Genomic DNA, 23,459 nt, shown 5'->3' with positions numbered 1-23,459 from the left:
TTGAATCAAGATAAGTAACAACATTAGTAATGTATTGTTTGCAAGACTGTCCCAACTGGTATGGTTGTTTTCTTTGAATCAATATAATGTACATAAATCATAATGTGTGCTAGACTGTCCCTTTGCTGCTTTGTTTGAATCAAGATATAGTACATCATTGGTAATGTTGGCAAGACCCTCCCAACTGATATGTATGTTTGTTTGTTTGTTTGTTTCCTTTGAATCAAGATAAGATATAGATTTGTAATGTTGGCAAGACTGTACATATGCTTGCTTCCTTTTAATCTTCATTGGTAATGTTGGCAAGACTGTCCTAACTGGTATGACTGCTTCCTTTGAATCAATATAAGGCAAAGCGTTGGTGTACAACTGGTTTGTTTGATATAGAACAAGGTCATCATAGTGTAATAGTCCAGAGGGGAAAATACTCCCGGCTACTTGCTTGGGATTCGAACCCGCGACCAGCGCGTTATCCCGCTAGATCACATTGAGGGCCAGGTGACGAGTGGTCATTTAGATTCCTGTAATTAGCAGACAAATTTAATGGAATGATTTGCATCGTTGCAACTGTTATTATGTTAAAAAAAATGTAAGATTAAAGTGTCCTTGCAAAGCATATACAAAATACTGTATCCTATATTCTGTATTTAATTGATTTTGCTCTTGGGATGCATGTAAGAGTAGGCTTTAACCATTTGTAGTTCCTGATTGTATTTTGCATTTGAAAATATGAGCCCTGTGAGATGAATGACCAAGTACTATACCCTAAGCCCCGCCTTAAGGTCATAAAACGTGGCCTGAAATTCAAGGCAAAATCCTTGCGCTTTTATCCAACCTTGCGGAAAGTTATAGGATTTCTTTAATTTTAGAAAACTCTAAAAGAATTATGGTTTTAGTTTTGCATGACTAAGTAGAGATCGCAGGTGATATTTTGATGTTACAGGGAAAGTATTTTTTGGTTCCTGGTTGATAATCTGTGATTACTGTAGTTTTACATACAACTCTGCTTATTTTAAGCTTTAATGTTTTTACACCAATATGATTACTGCGCTTACACAGTCTTTGGATAGTAATTCCCGGCAAGAATTAATTGAAACTGTGGTTGGCTGAAATGGGAATTCTGAGAGATTTCTCATTAACTGCAAGCAAAGCTTTATAACATTACAAAAAAATGCCTATTGTTGTGTTCTCTTAGGCCTATGAAACAGCAGCCATCGGAAAGGGGGATGATATTGTGTCCAGCAGACAACATTATTTGTATTCGATATGAGGCGTGGTTCCCCGTTTTCATTGTGTCCTGCCCATTTGCGTCCCTGTAACCACAAAAACCTGCTAAGCACAAGAAAATCTTGCTTGTAGTAAAACAATGTTATCAGCCAATATTCCATGAAGTGTATACCTTTGTGACGGGTGCCCTATTATTTTTTAGCAGTCTTTTCTGCTAAATAGCTTAAAGGCAGTGGACACTATTGGTAATTACTCAAAATAATTATTTTCATTAAATCTTTCATGATTGCGAGTAATGGGGAGAGGTTGATAGCATAAAACAGTGTGAGAAATCAAGCATCTGAAAGCAACTAACTTCGTGTGACCATGGTGCGACAAGGGTGTTTTTTTCTTTCATTAATACCTCGCAACTTCGACGACCGATTGAGTTCAAATTTTCACATGTTTGTTATTTTATGCATATGATGAGATACACCAAGTGAGAAGACTAGTCTTTGACAATTACCAATAGTGTCCAGTGTCTTTAATTAAATCTGGCTCAGGGAGTCTTTAGAGGACTTTAGGGGGTACTTCATTCTGTACAAAAGAAAAAGAGTGTGTTAGTAGGGTAACATTTCGGACATGAAGTGGACATTTTTCTTTTGTATATAAATATCTTATATGAATCTTGTATAACATTATAGATCACGTGCTGAGACGGCCAACCCTGCCTGGACCTCGCAATCTAGCAATCGGGGGCTCTTAAAAAACTTATCTCCTGTCTCCATGTAAACCGATTAAATGTGCATCCGAGGTTGTAAGATCAATACTGTAATTTGATTGTAGCAATCTATCCACTTAATTACCCTGGTTAGGGGCAGTATTGACTTCTTTTCGACGTGGGGTGGAGGTTGATAGATTTTTTTGTTTTATGAATGTGCCCTAGACTTGGGTTTCAAACTGTTTTTTTATTTATTTAATGAACGGTGGATTATAGTTGTTCATTTTGCCATTAGTACATTTTTAATGTTTATGTTAAAAGACCATTTAATAACTTAGAACAAAAACAAATAATCACACAGTTTGATTTTCTTTTAAAGCAGTAAATAAAAAGACGTACTTGGCAACGCAAATAATAATACCTTCATCGGGAGTGTCCATCAAAAACTTAAACCTGTCTTCCCTTCCAAGAGTCTCAAAGCCTTTGTATAATGATCAATAATATAAGCCAACATAATATTCCCAAGGTCGTTGTATAGGGGCAATCAAGCAGAACATGGATTTCTGTTTCAACATCAAGGTGACGATGAGGGCAGATGCTATGGCTTGACTCTAACCAAATATACATTCCTATTTCAATATGTAGCTTGTGTGAAGAGCATCTGAAACGGCCCAAAGAATGGCGATAAGAAGGCTTGTTAACACATTGTAAATATAACTCAAACTCAAACTGGGTTTTGAAAATACGGTTTGTCCTGAGCTTATTCTTTGGCCAGATTTAGTTCTATAGTCATTGTGCAATTTATTGTACCATTTGGCAATAAACACATCACATAGTTGTTGAAAAAAACAAACCCATTCCTTTGGTTTGCAAGATCTGGTATTTTCACTGGCATGTTACTTGAGACTAAATCAAAGTATTTTCTAAGCATAAGAAATACTGATGGAAACGAACGGGCAATTTCAGATTTATCATTTTCTCCAAATAATTCCTTCGATATGTTTCTTGACAGTTTTGTATTTAGAAATTAACATTCCATCCCTTTAAAAAAACGCTAACGATTTCGTACCAAAGAAACTGAAACCGTACGTTGTCTTCAATTAGTGTAGCATTATGTATGGAAAGTACACACCGAGTTGAATGGACGAAACACGTACACCAAACCTGGCTGAACTACTTTCTCGCGATCTGGGTTAACCTTTATCTACTAAAAAAAAGGAGAAATGTAGAAGAGTAGGATTTATTAGTAAATGGAGTAATTGGAGAAAAGTACACCAGTGCAGAATCCACGAGACAGTAAAGACGATTCTATAAATGCCTACGTGACTGATGCTCTTCATTTGGCAATGTTCGAGTCGTCTAACAATTACTGCTGAATTCTGAAACTGAATAACTTAGAAAAGTTTACTTCATGAATTGTAGATTACAGTTCTGTCACGTAGACGTGTCATTACATGGCTCAATCAGTGATAAGTTCAAGGTTTTAAAGGCACATGGACACTTATTTTTTCGTCATTACTAAACATAATTGTTAGCATAAAAGCTTAGTTGGTAACGAGCAATGAAAAGCTGTCGATAGTATAACACATTGTGAGAAACGATTCCCTCTGAAGTAACGTAGTTTTGAGAAAGAGGTAATTTCTCACTCAAAAAATAAAAGACTTCGGACCTGAAGCCTTTTTATTAAGCATCTGAAATCACACTTGTGCAACAAGGGTGTCCTTTCTTTCATTATTCTCTTGCAACTTCGAGTCAGGATCAATTGAGCCAAATTTTTTACAGGTTGGTCATTTATTTATGCATAAGTTGGGATACACCAAATGAGAATGCTGGTCTTTGACAATTAACAAAAGTGTCTTGTGCCTTTAAGGGAATATTATAACGTTTTCTTAAAATGTATGCCAATAAAAACGTTCGGTATTAAGAAGTACAACAGCCTTCAATAGTTTAATACATTTTGGGACTCATTTCACTTTGAATTAGTCCGTGACTTTTAACTTTCAGTTTTCTCTTGGGGTATGATTGATATTCAGTGACGTAGTACTGAAAATATGGAAATGGTGAACGTCTGATTTATCTTATTAAACCATACATCATTGTACGGTTAAACTAAACCATGTTTTGCACTTCTCTAAATTTGTACTAGAGCATAGAGCAGGTACCACTTTTTAAACACGCTGTAGTGTCTATAAAAGCACTATTTTGCGTCAATCCACGACACACCCGTGCCCCCTGGTCATTGCCTTGATGCCCTTAATGCTACAGTAGAACTGTGTAGTTTCCTCATAGGGTGCCCTTTACCAAGGAGAACATGCATTGGTGCCCTTGCTCTTTCAAACACGAAGCATATACAGGCCTGCTGTCTGTTCTGGAATTGAAATCTGTAATGAATTTCTTCTGATTTAGTGATGATCTGAGAGAGTAGAGAGAGAAAGTGGTTTTCAGGCGTGCTCGTGACTCTACAGCAGATCATAGGATTGACCCACTGGACGATTGAGTATTTTTAAAGCCACAGCAACCGAACCGAGGGCAAGGCCACAATGCTATAAAACACCGGCTCTTGTTCTAGGAGTTCTCTTCTACTCTCACCTCCCCTCTCCCCGTCTCTCCGCGAGCGTCCCCCGGGTGTCTCCGGATGGACGTCCCCGGTCAGGGATTACAGAACCTCGATCCGGAATATTACTGAGAAGGATTTGTGAGTATCCGCTTCGGAATTGGACACCACGTAGATTTTTATGTCGTCTTCTTCTTTATTCGCTTGGTTTGCATATCGGAGATGAGTTTTATGTGTCGGAATGCATTTGGATAATGAGGCAGGGGGTTCTAGAGGTTGTGACCACTTCATAATACCCTTGGAAACTTAATCTTGTCATTCGGTTAGACTGTCTCCAACGTTCTTCATTCTAATGACCAAATCTGTGCATGTTGTCTATTACAAAATATTAAAGTCACCTGGAAATATATATTTTTTTCTTTCAAACATAAGAGTATATGCTTACGAACAATAAAACTTTTTTTTCAGTAATTGTTTATCACGATTTATATGTTTAAAAAATATATAAAGTTGTTCGGGGGCTGACTCCGCCTACCCCTTTTGTGACGTCAATCGAGGCAGACTTTGCCTGCAATGCGTATAGTAAACACACGTGCAAAGTACATGTACGTCCAAGTCGTGAGTTGGTACATTTCAAAAAGTGTTTTTCTGCATTCAGCAGCAAGACACCTGGTCGACATTGCCGGAAAAACAAAAAACAAAATTTTTTGAAACGTACAAACTCACGACTTGGTCCGTACATGTACGTTGCAATTGTGTTTACTCTACGCATTACAGGCAAAGTCTGCCTCGATTGACGTCACGAACAGCGCCCATTCGGGTCGGGGTCAACTCTTAAATTTGTAAATAACATAAGAACTGATTTTTTAAAACCTTAGTTAACTGTTTATTCACATTCCACTCATCAAAACACATATGTTAGTGACAAAAGCTTTATTTTGAAAAAATACCACTTCCAGGTGACTTTAAGCCACCACCGTGAAGTACGAATGTTTTGGTTACATTTCATGACAGAGCACGGTTCGTTAGGGCCATAATTCGTAGTTGTTTTGAATGGGCGAATTGGAAAGGTAAATCTGGCAGCCATCCCTTTCACACTTGATGGTCGCTTCGATGTTGTGGAACCTCCTTCTTTAAACCGTCAAGTGAGCGTTTGGTATAACACTAACTCAAATTTTTCTGTTTTCTCTGAAATGCAAATCCATGGGTATTTAGTAAATTTATTATTAAGATTAGTAAATACAATTGCTCAAAAGTGCACATTAAGTAAGGTACATGAAAACAATTATTGGCAGCGTGTGTACTTTATGTATTTAAAACAACAGCTCTGGTCTTGCCTCGCCATCCACCTCCATGACCCCGGTTCGAATCCACTGGAGGCACTGTGTGTATTGGGTTTTCAGTATTTACCTGACTGTGTGTTGGTTTTCCGTGGTGGAATAATTCCTCTCCCACATCTTAAACTGAAATTTCTTCAATTTCTCTTCTCGTCTCGTTTGGCTGTAATGAGAGCGTTGAGAATTAGTTTGATATAAAAACCCGAATCCAAATCTGCAGCGCCACCAATGTTTGTCATTTCGCGGAGATAACCCTCAGTTCATTATACCAGTTCTTGGTTCGCGTCAGCAACAATTCCGGTTGATAAATTGCTGTGACCTGTTTATTTTTTCTGCAATGATGACCCAAAGGGGGGTGTACCCAAAATGAAAAAAATATGTCAATCATGATAAACTGTTTTGGCATTGTATAAAGATTCTCGGCGCTGGTGGAATTATACAGAGGTATAAATGAATAATTACCACAACTTATGATAAAAAAGGGATTCATGAAAAAAAAAAAAACACACACACACACACACACACGCAACATTGGACTTCATAATGTTATAGCTACGACGTATAATTATGTTAAACCAGCAAGGAATAGTGGCACAATCCAAGGGAGGAAATACCTTCGGTAACTACTAAAAAAACTACCCCAAAACATTAGTTTTTTCAAAAAGTTATCAAACCACATTTTGATTGAAAAGTTGACATTATATATACAAAACTATATGACGTACATCCTGTCGCCAGCAGAAATGTCTCTTTCAATAATGCAGATACATCTGTGAAAAAAATTGAATAAAACATTTTAGACAAAACTTTGCAACTATATGCGGCTGTATCCCCTTAAGCATGCCAGTATGAACCATATATCCGTATATTGCGTATTGTTCGTGTATAATTAATGCTGGATTGCGTGACTAGGATGGCTATATCTAGTCCGAGGAAAGAATCACTTTATGGGGCTTCGGGCAGTAATTACCTGCCGTCTCCACAGCGATCATCCCCCCTTCCCTCAACCCCCTCAAGCCCATCTCTGAAACAAGCCATGCGAGGAAGATTTTTGTTCTTCTTCTTCAAAAAAAAACGCATCCTATCATTATTCATTTTTGATCTAATTCAGCGGTGAACTTTGCGGAATTGATACTGACAGTTATATTCACAACACTCCATGCGCTGACGTCATTGATTTATAATGTGTAGGGGACTAATTAACCTGTAGCAACGTGCAGTGTTGTTTTATTTCAATAAAAAATCTTAAAAAATGATATTTAATATATATTTAATTGTTGTTTAGAATTTCAACACATAAGTTTTGTATCAATTTCTTTAGTTACCTTAAAGTAGCATTACAGAATTGGTTTATGCTAACGAAACAGTCGCTGGCAGTGTAAGCACTTTATGTAATCCACCATATACACAAACTGACAAACCTGTAGAAGTTTGAGATCGATCGGTCATCTGGGTCACGAGAGAATAGTGAAAAAAACGATAACAAATTCTGCATTGCATCTATGCCAAACTAAAAATTAATTAAACCCTCACTGAGCGATAAACTCCAAACACGATGTTAGATTATTTATATCAAATAATATAACATTTCAGACAGAAATATTTCAAGGAATGTTTTCCACTATCATTGGACCGTGTAAGTTTTATGTTAATATGTGATCTTCACGGTTTTTTTTTCTCACTCATTCTGTAGCGTTCCTTTAAACATGTTTAGATTATAGTGTGTGTTTAAATACTTCATAACCATCATAGCAGGTGTCAAACTGAAAGCACGTTTCTCTAATGTTTAAAAAGTCCTGTCGGTACGTTTACAGAGCTGTTTTTCTCAGTGTAAAATAAACATTGATTTTTAACTTTTATTCTTTCAGCTTCAAACGACTGACACTCACCGCATAAATGAGATCATTTTCTATACAAGACGGACCTCAGGTATAACCGGACAACCGTCTCAAATGAACCAGGTAACTCTATTGTTTTTCCCGCCTTTGAACTTCCCGCCCTTTCACGCAGCGGCATTGTCCCATGTCAAGTCACAGTTGACAATTCATGAAATGCTTTCCATTTTAGTTTAAGATCGTTATCAATTAGAGGTAAGTGGAGAGCAATTTTGATTGGGATCGCAACAGTGTCATGTCGAGTTAGTCTGCTCTGGAGTACATTAAACATTCAATCTCTTCGGACGGGATCAAAAGTAGTTCTCGTAACTCTCTGTCACCAACAGTTGAACAAACTATGCATGTTTGTATGGCGTGTTGTGGCCGAGCGGTTAAAGGAACACGTTGCCTTGGATCGGACGAGTTGGTCTATAAAAAGCGTTTGAAACCGTTTGTTATGAAATGTATATGGTTAGAAAGATGTTTTAAAAGTAGAATAAAATGATCCACACAAGTATCACTCAAAATTGCACGGTTTTCTTTTTACGTCGCGAACTATCACCGTCGGCCATTTATGGGAGTCAAAATTTTGACCCCCATAAATGGCCGACCGTGTTATTGGACGAGGCAAAAAGAAAACCACGCAATTTCGAGGCATGTTTGTGTGGATCATTGTATTCTACTTTTACATCATCTTTCTAACCATATGCATTCTATAACAAACGGTCACAAAACGCTTTTCAAAGATCAACTCGTGTTCCTTTAAGAGCATCGGGGTCAAACTCTGTTCTTTCTGAATAGCAGAGTGTGAGTTCGACTCCCAGTCGTTGTACTTAAGCAAGGCACGTTACCATGGTGCTCCGTCCTTCAGGTGGGACGTAATGCCGTTGGTCCTGTGTCTTGTGTAACGCACGTACAAAGGCCCATTGCACTTAGTATTGAAAAAAAAGGGGTTCGCCCGGTGTTCCTGGTTTGTTTGGCGGCATATTGCGCCTCAGCACCCTGTAAACCATACATGGTATACTATTTCAAAGGAGAAGGTTTGATAATTCAAACGTAGTTCCACGTACCTTGCAGGGAAATACTGAATGTGCGCTTATAAACGACAATATTATTATTATTAAGCGGCTCGTCAATGTTGTATTAAAACACCCTTGTTGCACAGCCATTATGCATAAATATTACAAACCTGTGAAAATTTGGGCTCAACTGGTCATCGAACTAGAAAACAATAAAAGACAAAACAATCTTGATGTACAAATTCGTGTGCCAAATAAAAGGCTTCCAAATAAAAGGCTTCAAGCCTGAACTCTTAGTATTTGAGTGAGAAATTTCCCCTTTCTAAAACAACTGTTTTACTTCAGAGGGAGCCGTTTTTCACAATGTTTTATACACTAAACAGCTCTCCATTGCTTGTTACCGAGTAAGTTTTTATGCTAAATATTGTTTTGAGTAATTACCGATAGTGTTCACTGCCTTTAATGTAGTCCGGACCTACAATCGGGCTGTACACAGTCAGGTACAGGTTAAAGACTACATTTTAGGTAATGCGCTTCATTTCGAGGCCGCGCAGCCGTTTCTCTATTAATAGAAAAATTATTCTGTAAACCTATTAATCTTTCATGTAGGTTTTATTATGTAGCTGTAATGATCATTTCCGTTGCAGGCAGGTGGTCTGGTGTATAATATAGACTGCTCTTAAAAAAATTCAATCCACGTCCATTCAATAGAAATAAATGGGCCTAAAGGCTGTCGCAAATGAATCATTTTTATTGATTCCTGGAATGACCAATGTCATAGGTGTCAGTAGTTGATATGCGACTTGTCTTTTTAAAACTCTTTTGAGTATCTACACGTTTAGAACCTCAACTGCATGTCGAATTTTCTTTAAACGTCGCGATCTCCTAGTTTATGACATTTCACAGAATGGCTGTAAGGTGTGTGAGTGTAAAGGTGGGGTCATACTTGAGTCATGAACAGGGCCCTTTGATAGAGCTGCTGAGCACAAACACATTGCTTAGAATGACATTTTCGCCTTCAACAGGATTACCAACCAAATTTTCACGTGATTTTCAGGATAATACCAGTAACAAGCAATATTATGCAACTTAATGGAAGTTTGGTTGATAATCCTGTCTTAGTCATGAAAGAAATTTCATGCTAAGCAAATTGTTGTGCCTAGCAGCTCTATGAAATTGGGCCCAGGTCTACACCACTGCAGCAAGTGGTGTATAAATCGAAACAGCTTTGTATTTGATTATTGTACATGTCGGGATTGATATCTTTCCTATGCCTCGTGTGCAGATTAAGGAAGGCGCCATCTTGTTTTGATGTGTTTCGTGTTTATTAGAAAAAAACGCTGTATACTTGGTTTCATCAAGCGCTAAATGCACTTAACGCTATTGGTAATGACTCAAAATAATTGTAAGCAAAAAAATCTACTTCAACGAGCAATGGAGAGCTTTTGTAAGTTATTGTGGCCATATGTTCGGGGGGAAATGAACACACTCTTGTCAATTTGTAGAAACAAGTAGGCCAGTTTGTCTTTGCTCTCTACTTTTTGGATTTGTTTTTCAGCAATTTCCTCGTACGGTTGTTTTCTACACAAAATCAAATCGAGCGCGTCCTCGGTTTGTTAAACCAACCGCACCCCTTCAGTTTGAAGTCCCCTTTTGAGTGTTTACCCTAGCTCAGCCTACACATGAGTTGACACCTTCGCCTACTGGTTTACTGTGTAACCCCAATCCGATTACCTCAACCTCATAATAAAAAAACCCTTCCCTAATCTAAACCCAGAGCGTCCTTGTTTCCTTACACGTAAGCACCTCCACAGGGCAAGCCGATACTTCGAGAAGACCCAAGAATAGACAGGAATTAAATCTTCCATGTGATTGAACGATCCTAAATTGACGTATACCTTTAATGCGAATTACCCAAGCTGTGCGAGCAACTCCACCCGGAGCAAAATTGCATCGATTTGGTTGTTTCCAAAGCAAGACGGACACAATTTTGTGTCTTCTTCTTTATCTCCTTTATTCCGTTCTTGTCTGTTTCTTTAATAGAGCGAACAGCGAATTGGGGGTGGGGGGTCGGTGAATTGAGATAGACTGGAGGTTGTGACGTCATCCTGAGAAAATCAGGTGGCTTCGTTTATTGTCTATTTGGAAATTGGCTTCAATCTGGGAGAGTCAATTTGCCTGCCGGACAAAGCGGAACTATACATTCTGGTTAAAAAATATTGTAAGGCCTGTCTATGCCGTTGGCGAGAGCTTCGTATACAAAAGGATGAATTCGTTATTTTTACAGCGATAGTATTCTCCCTGTCGCAATAAGTCAGGAGATGCTACAAGAAAAAGCGCCAATTTAATAGAGCTGCTTAAGCACAACAGAATTATGCTTACCAGAATAAGGTTACCAACCAAACTACCATGTCACGTGTACAATTTGTGACTGGTACCCTGCTAATTTCTGTTTAATAAAGATTTGTTAAGCAACTTAATTTTCGTTTACTGCAGGAGTATAAATTAATCCGGATACTCGGTGACATAAGGGAACATTCGGGGGGACATTCGGGGGAACTCGGGGAGGCATGTCGCCGAACTACCCCGATTGAGATAAACCTATGGCGTGTCGTGGCCGACACGTTTCGCAAGTTCTGATTGCCTTAGATATCGGAATGTAGGTTCTTTTCCCGGTCATGACAATTTTGCCCTTGAGCAACGCACTTAACCATAAATTGCTTCCCTTAACCTCGGTGCGCACCTGCAAGGGTTGAGATGGTGTCTGTTGGGTAATTCCTTGGCGCTCAATGAGCCGCTTGATATTGTATGCTCCTCGGGGACATGAGAAAGTGTATGGATTGTTGAAGTTGAAGTTGTTTCTCATGGCCATGGAATTGTGTTGTGAAGTGCCTTGAGCTATACTTTAGTGCTAACTAATATTGTAATTTAAATGGTTGAATTTGCATAGAGTGTTACTGTGTAGATACCATTGATTTTATTCGATATCTCTCTTTGTGTTCGTCCATTATTTCTTTATGGACTGTCAATTCTTTTTTTTCTTTTTTTTTTTAACTTCGGAACTCAATCTTTGCATGCATCCCTTCGTATAGAATGAACTTTCCTGTGGAGTTCGGATTGCTCCCAAATCCCCTTGTGACTTTACCCAAACCATTCAGGCTTCAATTTTATACGGAGTACAAGAAGTGACGTAGAAGTTTGTTTTAATCTCTTACCGAGAGAAATTTTTTTTTCAAAAGATTTAGAAAAATCCACATTGAACAACAGCACTACGACAGTAGCAGTTTTGGAGTGCAGGGGAAAATGCAACCCGTCATGCCGACGTGTGTGTGGCTGCATGTATATGAGTACACCCATAGGCAAGTACGTACAACTCTTGTCAGCAACAATTAAACCAAGTCAGGTTGATAATTTTATTCGCAGCAGACCATTCTACGTTTTCCTTAATACTCCTCTACAGAGAATCCTATTCCTTTATGTACGTGGGGGGGGGGGGGGGGGGTGGGGGAGAGCGCCAACACGATCAATACATCAAGCGTATAGTCAGTTGAATAGAAGCAGACAGAATGTCAATTCGTCATCTTCTCCCAACAGGCTAATCATGGACAGCATTTGAGCATCTTTCCGCCCTCTCTCCCCTGCAAGTTTTTCCTTTGCTCTTTCATTGTCTTTTTCTTTCGCCGTGTACCGTGTGCTGAGAATTCTTTTTTGCACAGCCGGAAGAAATTTGACATTTTTAGAAGCACTCGGGAGGGTTTGATTTTTTTTGTCAGGCTCCCGGAATAAGTAAAGGGTTTTAAAGCCATTGGACATTTTCGGTAAACAGTTTTGTCAAAATGCCCAACTTTCATGTATCACAACTTTATATAAAATAACAAATCTGTGAAATTTAGGCTCAATCGGTCATCGGAGTCGGGAGAAAATAACGGGAAAACCCACGTTTCCGCACGTTTCGCCGTGTCATGACATGTGTTTATAACAAATCCGTAGTTCTCGATATCGAGAATTGATTGTTCTAATGTTTTTTTTTCAAAGGGTAAAGCATTTCATGGACTAATATTTCAAGAGAAGTCTTTCACCATTACCTTCTGTAAACGCTGTAAGTTATTTGTAAATCTGTGAACTTTTTTTTTCTGTTCCGAAAGTGTCCAATGGCTTTAAAGGCACTTGACACCTTTGATAATTGTCAGATCCGTCATTGGGAGAGTTTCTCCTGTAATTGCCAAATACAAGTCTTCTCACTTGGTGTATCTCAACACATGCACAAAATAACAAACATGTGAAAATTTGAACTCAATTGGTCAGCGGAGTTGCGGGAGAAAAATGGACGAAGAAAAACTGTTGTCGCACTAGTTGTGTGCTTGCAGATGCCTTGAATTCTCTTGTTCAATTCAAATATTTTAGGGAGAAATTTTTTCTTTCTCAAAAACTATATGTTACTTCAGAGGGAGCCGTTTCTCGCAATGTTTTATACCACTAACAGCTCTCTATTGCTCGTTACCAAGTACCTTTTTATGCTAAAAACATTTTGAGTAATTACCAATAGTAATTGGTAAAAGAACCTTTAAACCGAGCAGGCTCAGAGCTCCTGTGATAATACGGACAGTCACCACGGTGTTATAGGCTGCTGCGGTTTGCTGACTCGTTGATAATACTACCCATGTAATTAATGAAACAAACTCACACTGCATTATATCGCACACAGGTGTTTAATTAGTTTTTAATGACACCGTTAGGGCTTGTAATTAGACGAAATTGGGAATGAAGTATTTCGAGTTTGATTCATTGTGCTACGATGCTTCACATCTCTCTCTTTCTCACAATTATGTTTTTTGTTTTATGACCTTTATTATTTAAAGGAAGTGGCCACTATTGGTAATTACTCAAAATAATTATTAGCATAAAACCTTACTTGGTAACGAGTAATGAGGAGAGGCTGATAGCATAAAACATTATGAGAAACGGCTCCATCTGAAGTGACGTAGTTTTCGAGAAAGAAGTAATTTTCCACGAATTTGATTTCGAGACCTCAGACTTAGAATTTGAGGTAAGCATCTGAAAGCATGCACACAACTTCATGTGACAAGGGTATTTTTCTTTCAATATTGTCTCGCAACTCCGATGACCAATTGAGCTCAAATTTTTACAGGTTTCTTATTTTATGCATATGTTGAGATGCACAAAGTGAGAAGGCTGGTCTTTGGCAATTACTATTTGTGTTCAGGGTCTTTAATACAAGCGCTAGCCGTTATATTTGATTTATTATACTTTCTCTTTAAAGCCATTATACACTTTCGGTACAGAAAAAAAAAAAAAGTTCACAGACTTGCAAATAATTTACAGGGTTCACATAAGGTAATGGTGAAATACTTATCTTGAAATATTATTCCATGAAATGCTTTAATTTTTGAGAAAACAGTAAAACAATATCAATTCTCGATAGCGAGAATTACGGATTTATTTTAAACACATGTCATGACACGGCGAAACGTGGGGAAACAAGGGTGGGTTTTCCCGTTATTTTCTCCCGACTCCGATGACCGATTGAGCCTAAATTTTCACAGGTTTGTTATTTTATATATAAGGTGAGCCTTGCACAATATTGTTTACCGAAAGTGTCCAATGGCTTTAAAGGGGTTGAATACCTTTTGTAGATCAACTTTTTGGCAATGACATGAATCCCTACTTACTGTGAATGAAGATGTTTGTAATATTAATTACCTGTAATAGTCGTGCAGTTTTCACAAAAAGTGAAACCATAGAGCGATGTTTTCAGTAGAGTCGCGTAAATACCAGTACATATACTAGAATAATTGCTGTCTTATGATTTGAGACGAAAGTTATATTCATGACATTGTTTTACTCATTTCCCCAAAATGTATACAGTATACCCAGCAAGTAGTATCTGTTCGGAAGGTTTCTACAGACATTATCTTAAAACCGTTTGAGTTTAATTCTAGTGTGTTAATTTTGTTTTGTGTCTTTTTGCGATTTTGGCATATATCGTGAATAATTACGTGAGTATTTTTACGTAAATATTTGCGTTTGGTCACAAATCGCAAATATTTACGTGATTATTAATTGCGATTTTGGGCAAAATCCATGAATGTTGACGTCAATATTCATATAAATATATGTTCAATGTTCCTTCAGAGCCACCATACCAAACCCTTTCACGCGACTATAAACAAATCGGATGACATGTTCATCATGTTTGATGTACAGAGTGCTTTAAAATGACTGTAAAGGATTGGAATGAGTTTACTTAACGGAAGAAAAATCCATACGATGCCTCATCGCTTAATAAAACAATTTTCCAAAAAGGTAGTCATACTTGCTGTAAATCGATACATCAGCGGCTGTCGTTTTGTCATTATCATCATTTTAGTCGTCTTCCCACCTTTCACTTTACAGCGGCAAGGTGCAATCACTAGAATGAGTTATAGTTCAAGGAACCGATCAGAGAAAACAAGTTTAGCTAATTTCGAAAGAAACAACACTTAAAGGAACACGTTGCCTTGGATCGGACGAGTTGGTCAAAACAAAAGCGTTTGTAACCGTTTTTTATAAAATGCATATGGTTGGAAAGATGTTTTAAAAGTAGAACACAATGATCCACACAAGTTTGCCTCGAAATTGCGTGGTTTTCCTTCTACTGTGCGAACTAACATGGTCGGCCATTAATGGGAGTCAAAATTTTGACCCCCATAAATGGCCGACCTGTTAGTCGACAAGGTAAAAGGAAAACCACGCAATTTCGAGGCATGTTTGTGTGGATCATTGTATTCTACTTTTACAACATCTTTCTACCCATATGCATTTTATAAAAAACGGTTACAAACGCTTTTCAAAGACCAACTCGACCGATCCAAGGCAACGTGTTCCTTTAATACCTACTCCCTGCAAATCGGCCGAGACTACTATACCCTCGCTCAGTAGATCAAGGGGACTTCAAGTATTTTATAACAGTTGTCACAAAGAAATTGCGTTGATTTAAAAACTCAACAAAATGTACCCACAAACCGACTTTCATTAATATTATTTAAATGCTTTTTGAAATGTGTAACTTGGGAGCTAGCATGTGGAGCTGTTGATAGTATACAGACTTGTGAGAAACAGCTCCCTCTTAAGTCACGTAGTTTTTTGAGAAAGAGGTAATTTCTCACTCCTATATTAGGCATCTGAATAGCCTTGCTCAAGGCTGTCGAATTATTCACTCCGAAAAAAGACCGCCGCTGTGTAAAAACCCACCCGTATTCACTGTGCGTAAAACCCACCCGTATTCACTGTGCGTAACATCGCACAACACGATGTACACTATCCGCATGCGGACGCCTCCGCATGCGGTTAGTGGTGTACGAGTGCGATGACTTGTGTGAACAGTATTCGTGCGATGTGACAGTGTGTATACGGGTGGGTCATTGGGTGTGATCGCACACACCATGCACAGGGTATACGGCGGGTGGGTTTACAGGTGCGTCTTTTCGGAGCGAATAATGCGACTGCCTTGAGCGGCCTCCGCATGCGGTTAGTGGTGTACGAGTGCGATGACTTGTGTGAACAGTATTCGTGCGATGTGACAGTGTGTATACGGGTGGGTCATTCGGTGTGATCGCACACACCATGCACAGGGTATACGGCGGGTGGGTTTACAGCTGCGTCTTTTCGGAGCGAATAATGCGACTGCCTTGAGCAAGGCTAGCATCTGAAAGACAAAAGAAAACAAGTAATTTGATGTTATTTTTCTGTCATTATTCTCTTGCAAATTCAATTACCAATTGAGTCTAAATGTTCACAGATTTTGTTATTTTAAGCGTACGTTAGGATACAAGTGAGAAGACTGGTCTTTTGACAGTATTACCAAACGTATCCAGTTCCTTATTATAATGTCTCCAATCCAGAAAACATACACGGATGAAGACAATTACCTCAACTCCCAGCAGTACCTACTACCCTTTGAGAGCGTGTCAACTTGTTTGCGGGGGATTGAATCTTGATCCAGTATTCATTTAATTAAATAACACTAATCGATGTATTATGTATGTGTGCGGACTTCTTGAAATAGTGTTTTAGTCTGCCTTCAGCATTACACGAATTTCATACTCAAAACAGAAGCTTGAATGTATTTTTAAGTAAAATGAAATTCATTTTGCCGTGAGGCCGTGAGGGAGAGGAAACTTCAATGGTGATGAAAACGGGGGGGGGGGGGGGGGGTTAATTGTATAAATGCAGTTTTTCCGTAGTTTGGTCATTTAAAGCAAAGTCCCAACTGACTCTCTGAATCATAATCGACTGACCATGCGCAGCAAGATCACACGACCTTTTATTCCGAGAAGTGAGTAATGCCATGGTAACCATCTACTAACATCATCGTTACCATGGAGTCAGATTGAGTGTGATTGGTCAAGTCGCCCTATGGGTGGCTGTGAAGGCAATGCCTCTATGGTGCAATCACGACGGCCATGTACTGTGGCATGAATCAACATCATCTACACTTGCATTATTGCACTTGTGAAGGGAAAAAGACACCTGCAACGCAAATGATGGCCAACGTGTAGTCCGTGATAGAGGCAAAGAGCGACACTCTGATGTATTGGGTATTGCTTCATTCTAACACTGTAGCCACTGCTGCTAAAAACGCCCAATGCTCCATGACGATATCCTGGAAAAGGGTACAGTGCCATGGCAACCATCATCGTTACCATGGCAATGACGGCACGGCTGTAGGCCTTTTTTCCCCAGTCAGGTATCGATGTATAAGAGTACTTCTATGTGATGAGGTCGACAGTCCCGGTAGCTTGGAGTTGCCACGTGCGATGTGCTCTTGGAGTGACCTACGTTAGCGAGGGGGGGAAGGGATGAGCGAACTGAGGGTATAAGAGCTCTCAGATGATGGTCCAAGAGTGTAACAATGTGACGTACACTTGTGTATGCCAAACACTCAACACTCTCTACACCCGTATACGAAAACCTTAAAGGGACAGTACATCATCGCCTTTGGAAACGAGTATCCATCGTAAAGCTTTCAATTTAAAACGCCAACATGTGGAAGTTGCATCTCTATAATATTAATTGATCAAGTTTAAATGCACCACAACGAGAAACTGTGTAAGTTTTGCTAATGGATTTCATGCACGTTTGGCGTTTATTTTGACGGGGGAGAATGGGTCGTTCTTGTGTAGGAGCCCGGCTGTGGATGATTTGATGACTGTGATAATGAAGGTGATGATTTTGATTGCTCAAATCAAATAAAGCAACTGGTGGTTTACAAATGCTGTTCTTCCGAGTTGTTAATACATCTAGATGGAAATATCTTTCGGGAGGTAGTGATATGATCGGTGAGTTTTTCAGATACAAAAAAACATAATTACTGAAACTTTTATCTGTTTTATCATCTGTGGACTAAATTACAGTAATTAAAAGGAGTAACTGTTGGAATTTGTCCAACCTTCGGAATGTCTTAACGATGTTTTGAGTACCTTACGCATGTCTTAAAATGAAAGGCACTGGACACCTTTGGTCTGTCGTCAAAGACTAGTCTCAATTAGTGTATTTAAACATGTGCATAAAACAACAAATCTGACTCAGTTGGTCATCGGAGTTCCAAGAGAATAATGAAACAAAAATAGTTGCAAAGTGTGTGAGCTTTCAGATGCCTGAGAGGGGCCTCGGGCCTGAAGTCTTTTAATATTTGATTTAGAAATGACACCTTTCTCAAAAACTACGCTAGATTAGAGGGAGCCGTTTCTCTCAATACTTTATACTACCACAGCTCTCCATTGCGCACGTTAAAGGAACACGTTGCCTTGGGTCGGTCGAGTTGGTCTTTGAAAAGCGTTTTGTGGCCGTTTGTTACAAATGTAATGGTAAGAAAGATGATGTAAAAGTAGAATACAATGATCTACACAAATATGCCTCGAAATTGCGTGGTTTTCTTTTCACCTCGTCCAATAACACGGTCGGCCATTTATGGGAGTCAAAATTTTGACTCCCATAAATGGCCGACCGTGATAGTTCGCGGCGTAAAAAGAAAACCGTGCAATTTTGAGTGATACTTGTGTGGATCATTACATTCTTCTTTTAAAACATCTTTCTAACCATAAACATTTCATAACAAACGGTTTCAATCGCTTTTTATAGACCAACTCGTCCGATCCAAGGCAACGTGTTCCTTTAATACTAAGTAAGTTTTTATTCTACGATTATTTTGAGTAATTACCAATAGTGTCTAGTGCATTTAAGTACATAAATGTAAACATGATCAACCTGCTGTTTTAATGACAATGTATCAATCTAATCAGTTATATTATTTAACATATACAAGTTAGTGATTTGTGTACTTTTGGTTCTATAGTTCTCGTTTAGGGGTCTATTAAGCCAGACGTCTTTTTTTCACTGAAGAACTTATCAGTATGTCTTTTTCCAGTGTATGACTTATCAATATGTCTTTTTCCAGTGTATGACTTATCAATATGTCTTTTTCCATACATCATTTGCCATTTTAAATGTCGATATCCGTACAGTCTTTTGAGATCGATAGAGCTGTGTACTTAAGGGACACGAAGGATACAGTCTGTCCACTGAACTTGCACTTTATGGATACATAAAAACCGTAAAAGGTTCGTCACCCGGATTCGTGGCAACATAAAACCGGTTTCTTGCTTGGTCTGATAACAAACCGTCTCCCGGTTGCAAAAAAAAAAAGTGAGACATAAAAAAAATCTTCGCTTTGCTTTGATATGTCTGTATTCGAGAAAGATTTACGCACACACGCCACCCAAAAGACAAATACACCCGCCACTACCGGCTAAGTCAGGTCCATTAGCCGGGCGTATTGTGATTGGCAGACTTACCGGGAAATGGCGGGAAAAGGGGAAACGAGAATTTTTTGCGCGGGAACTTGGGAGGAAATGGAACTAATCGTCGGGAGGGAACTGAGTGCGGGGTTGTGCGTATATCTTAGGTAAGACCTTTGACGGCTGGTTATACAATGAGATTAGTTATTAAACCCTGGTCTTATGTTACCGTCTGAATGAAACATAGAGTAAGTCTTCGGGTTTCCGATGTTAGTTCGAGTGCGTGGGTTGGTTTTCTGTGGAGCAGGAAATGTCGCCTGGGTTGTGGGGTGGTGAGGCTTCTTTGAAAGGGTAATGCTGTGCTGTTTAGGAAGTGGGATGCGGATGAAAGTAGGGAGGAAGCCGTAGGCAGATGCATAGAATTCTTCAGGACAATGGTGATATATCTTGGGATGTAGGTGCACAAAAATGGTCATCAGACGAAAGGTTAATATTTGTTTTATTTCTCAGGTTTCGCCCGAGGCGTGGATCGCATTACATTGTACTCGATGTATTTTATTGAACAACCCGCTTTAGTTGAAGACATTGCTATGTAAACCCACTCAGTCCCCGCAGATATAATTATAATTTAAAGATGGACTATAATGGTACTCCTACATTAAAATCACTATCAGAACTTGTTTATGTTGTGTTCAGCTATCAATTCATTGTTGTGGTCATGTTTTTCTCCAAATAATTTTGCTACAATTTGACCGAAAAAATTTGACCTCGATTCTTCGATTTTGAAATTTCCCGCCCTGTACTGGTTCCCGGCTATTAAACCAACACTGAAATCCAAGCGGATTTGTAAACCAGCGGACGTCATGAACGCGGTCAAAAAATGGTGATGTCATACCCATGAAGCAACGAGAGTAAACAAAGATTACGCCATGTTACTCCGTGTGTTGTGTATGCGTTTTCATCCACACTATAGGCGTGCGTGTGTGCTACGAAGCTTTTTGTTTCTAATGTATCAGCTATAAATACTGCCGACTATTTGGTTGTTTGTGGATGCACTAGAAGTTTCAAAGTTTGTGTAAGAAGCCTGGATCGATTCCGAAATTTAAACCTCTAAGCACTGAGAGAATTCAGGGGGATCTTCTACAACCAGGCCCCAGCCAGTGCTGCTTGTGCATGCTACGACGTCGGCGGGGTCCCTCTGCCGTGGCCCTGGTCGCAAGTGGCCGTGGAACAGCAAAAGAATCAAGTGGCATTACAGAAAAGAGAGGGAGAAAAGCCTGGTAAGTACTTGTTAATAATTTTTACAAATCTACTACTGAGAAACTATCTCCATTATTAATTCAGGCCCAATACATGTACATGTAATTGTAATAAGAAAAATAGTAAACAATCTCTAGTTTCTACCCTTTTCATGCAAGGAACAATCATCTTGTTGTCAAATGACACGATGTCATGCTCTGAATCTGACCCGACTACCATAAAATAGCTACATAGTGTATTGACTCTGTTGAGTGATGAATCCATGTAGCCACCCAAGAGCTTTAGGCATGTTTATGCCCTGGTTTACACTTTCTGGCATGTTCATGCTCAACCATGTGTGAACACTATATTAATCCATTTAAAAAGTTGATTGTTACAGTTAACAGTTTATTGGCCTCTGACATGTATTTTTATTGGTCTATACTGGATTGCTGGACATGTATTTATATTGGTCTATACTGGATTGCTGGACATGTATTTATATTGGTCGATACTGGATTGCTGGACATTGTTTTTGCCAAAGCTGCCTAAGAATTGTTCGCTTTTTTTTTTTAAGGCACAGCTCAAAAATATGTTCAAACTCCCATCCATATAATTGCCCATCCATGGTCATTCAGAATTTTTCCCTCCTAATTCAAGAATTACCAATTCCAGAGAAGTTTAGTCTGAAGTTTTCCTATAGCTGTGTTAATTGGCTTGGCACGGTTAATTATGGAGTGTTTACTATATTTGCATTTGTAAAATAAGGCCAGTTCTTTTTCAGCACTAGTTTTTTTATTTATTTATTTATTTTTTGTTTTTATATTTTTTTGTACAGAAATAACTCGCAGCTCTACACTACAATGAGAATGCAGGACGAAGACAATGCAGTACGGAGACATGCTAGCCAGAACTAGAAATGGAGACCTAAGATTCTCAATAGCACTTTAGGTAAGTAGTAGGCCTATGCATGCAAATTTTCAGAGGATCAGATGATTTCTTCATTTTTAGTTTTTCAGCTGCCCCTTTGAAAACTGTTCACGGTGGAGGGGGGGGGGGGGGGAGGGGATGGGGTGTTGAATCGCAAGAACAACCCCCCCCCCACCCGATCTGTACCTGAACAGTTTTGTACTAGGTGTAGATCTGGGGGAGGGGGTGGTTGGAGGTCATGTTTTCTATCTGACATAAAGAAAACCTGCCCCCTTGGTTTTGTTGCATGTGGACTCCTTTTGTACTGGTTTTGCGTTAACTCCTGTAAGGTTCTTTTTAAAACTACGCCAACTCAAAGAGAGATTGTCAGTACATGGTGTTACGTCAAACCTTCCGAGATTGTATTTCTGCCTTGTAAATTTTCAAGAAATCCAACATAACGATTATTTGGTTTTGTTTTTTATTTTTCATTAAACAGATACGCATAGAATGCATGCACAATGCACTTGTTCATTGTCAGCAGGGTGACAAGACATGAAAACAACTCCATCCACAGCTGATGTGTAACCCCCGTGTCATTGACATCAACCTTCACCAACCGGAAAAGGATGCAACAGCTTTTTTTTTTGGGGGGGGGGTGGGGGTTCAAAGGTAGTGGGTTCAACTTTGTTTGAAGAAAGAATGACCTGTGCCCAATTTCATGGATCTGTTCACCACCAAAATGTGCGCTATGATCACGGTTCTCTGCTTACGTCCAAAGGCTAAATTTCTGCGCTTAATACTTTGTAAGCGTAGAATGCCTGGTATAAACCAAGTATGCACCCATGACCCGCAAAAGGCAAAATTTGCTGGTAACCTGTGAAACACGCTTGACGCAAGCACAGAATTTCCTGCTTCCGCAAGTGTCGATTCTTTGTTTACAGTAAGCAGATCCATGAAATTGGGCCCTAGCTTGTACACATTGATGTGGGTTTTTATTTTATTTTTTATATATATATTTTTTTTTTTGGGGGGGGTAACCAGGGTAGTACAATCAACTTTGTTTAAAAACAGAATGACATGGTCTGTACACAATGATTTTATTATATTCTTTTAATGTACAACCTAATTTACATATTACAAAGAGAACCACAGCTAACTAGGTACATAACATGGCTTAGGTTTTCTTTTTTTTGGGGGGAGGGGCGTTGACAGGGTTGTATAGTTAACTTTTTTTGATGATGGAATGTTCAGATGATTTCGCTATCACTAGGCAACCTTTTTTCAATTTTGATATTTTAAACTCAAAAATAAACTATTGTCGTTTGCAAATACATACAGTTTTAGTGTTGTCGTTATTATGGAGGTGTACATGGCTTCTGTTTTTTTGTTTTGTTTTTATATTTCTGCTAACCAAGTTGAATGTTGTTACCATGTTAATCATAGTGTATTGTTGACAACAGGGGACAAGTTTATTGCACATAAGTGCTAAATTAATCAATTTGAACCACACACCTAATTTTATAAGTCATAGTAATTTACATTTTGTGTCTTTCAGAGGGGTGGGTGGTTCAAATTAAATTAATCAATTTGAACCACCCACCCATCTGAAAGGAACAAAATGAAATAATATACATGTACATTTATACATAAATTATTATGGCTTATCAAATTATTTCTCACTCCCTCTGGATCATTATAACTTGGAAAATTGTTACGACTGAAGACAAATAAACCAAAGCAAAGCTGCCTAATCCGTTGGTGGATACGAAAATCCTTCCACTGTACTGTACACGAGGGTTTG

General features: G+C 38.8%; 1 protein-coding gene and 1 long non-coding RNA gene across 2 annotated transcripts in view; both read left to right on the top strand.

The window, feature by feature from the left end:
• Positions 1 to 23,459, top strand: part of LOC139945773 (uncharacterized) — a 122,217-nt gene that overhangs the window by 45,722 nt on the left and 53,036 nt on the right. The window contains exon 2 of the mRNA XM_071943188.1: positions 7,687 to 7,779. The gene's annotated coding sequence lies outside the window, so the exon portion shown is untranslated. The remainder of the gene's footprint in view (positions 1 to 7,686; positions 7,780 to 23,459) is intronic.
• LOC139946507 (uncharacterized) lies at positions 20,140 to 23,250 on the top strand. Its single transcript, XR_011787256.1, has 3 exons — positions 20,140 to 20,787; positions 21,585 to 21,697; positions 22,155 to 23,250. It is a non-coding gene; the product is annotated as an uncharacterized lncRNA (long non-coding RNA).

The sequence above is a fragment of the Asterias amurensis genome, chromosome 13, assembly GCF_032118995.1.
Source record: "Asterias amurensis chromosome 13, ASM3211899v1".
In the NCBI taxonomy this organism is placed as follows: Eukaryota; Metazoa; Echinodermata; class Asteroidea; order Forcipulatida; family Asteriidae; genus Asterias; species Asterias amurensis.
The sequence above is the reverse complement of the archived record's forward strand: the minus strand, read 5'-3'. Positions and strand labels throughout refer to the sequence as shown.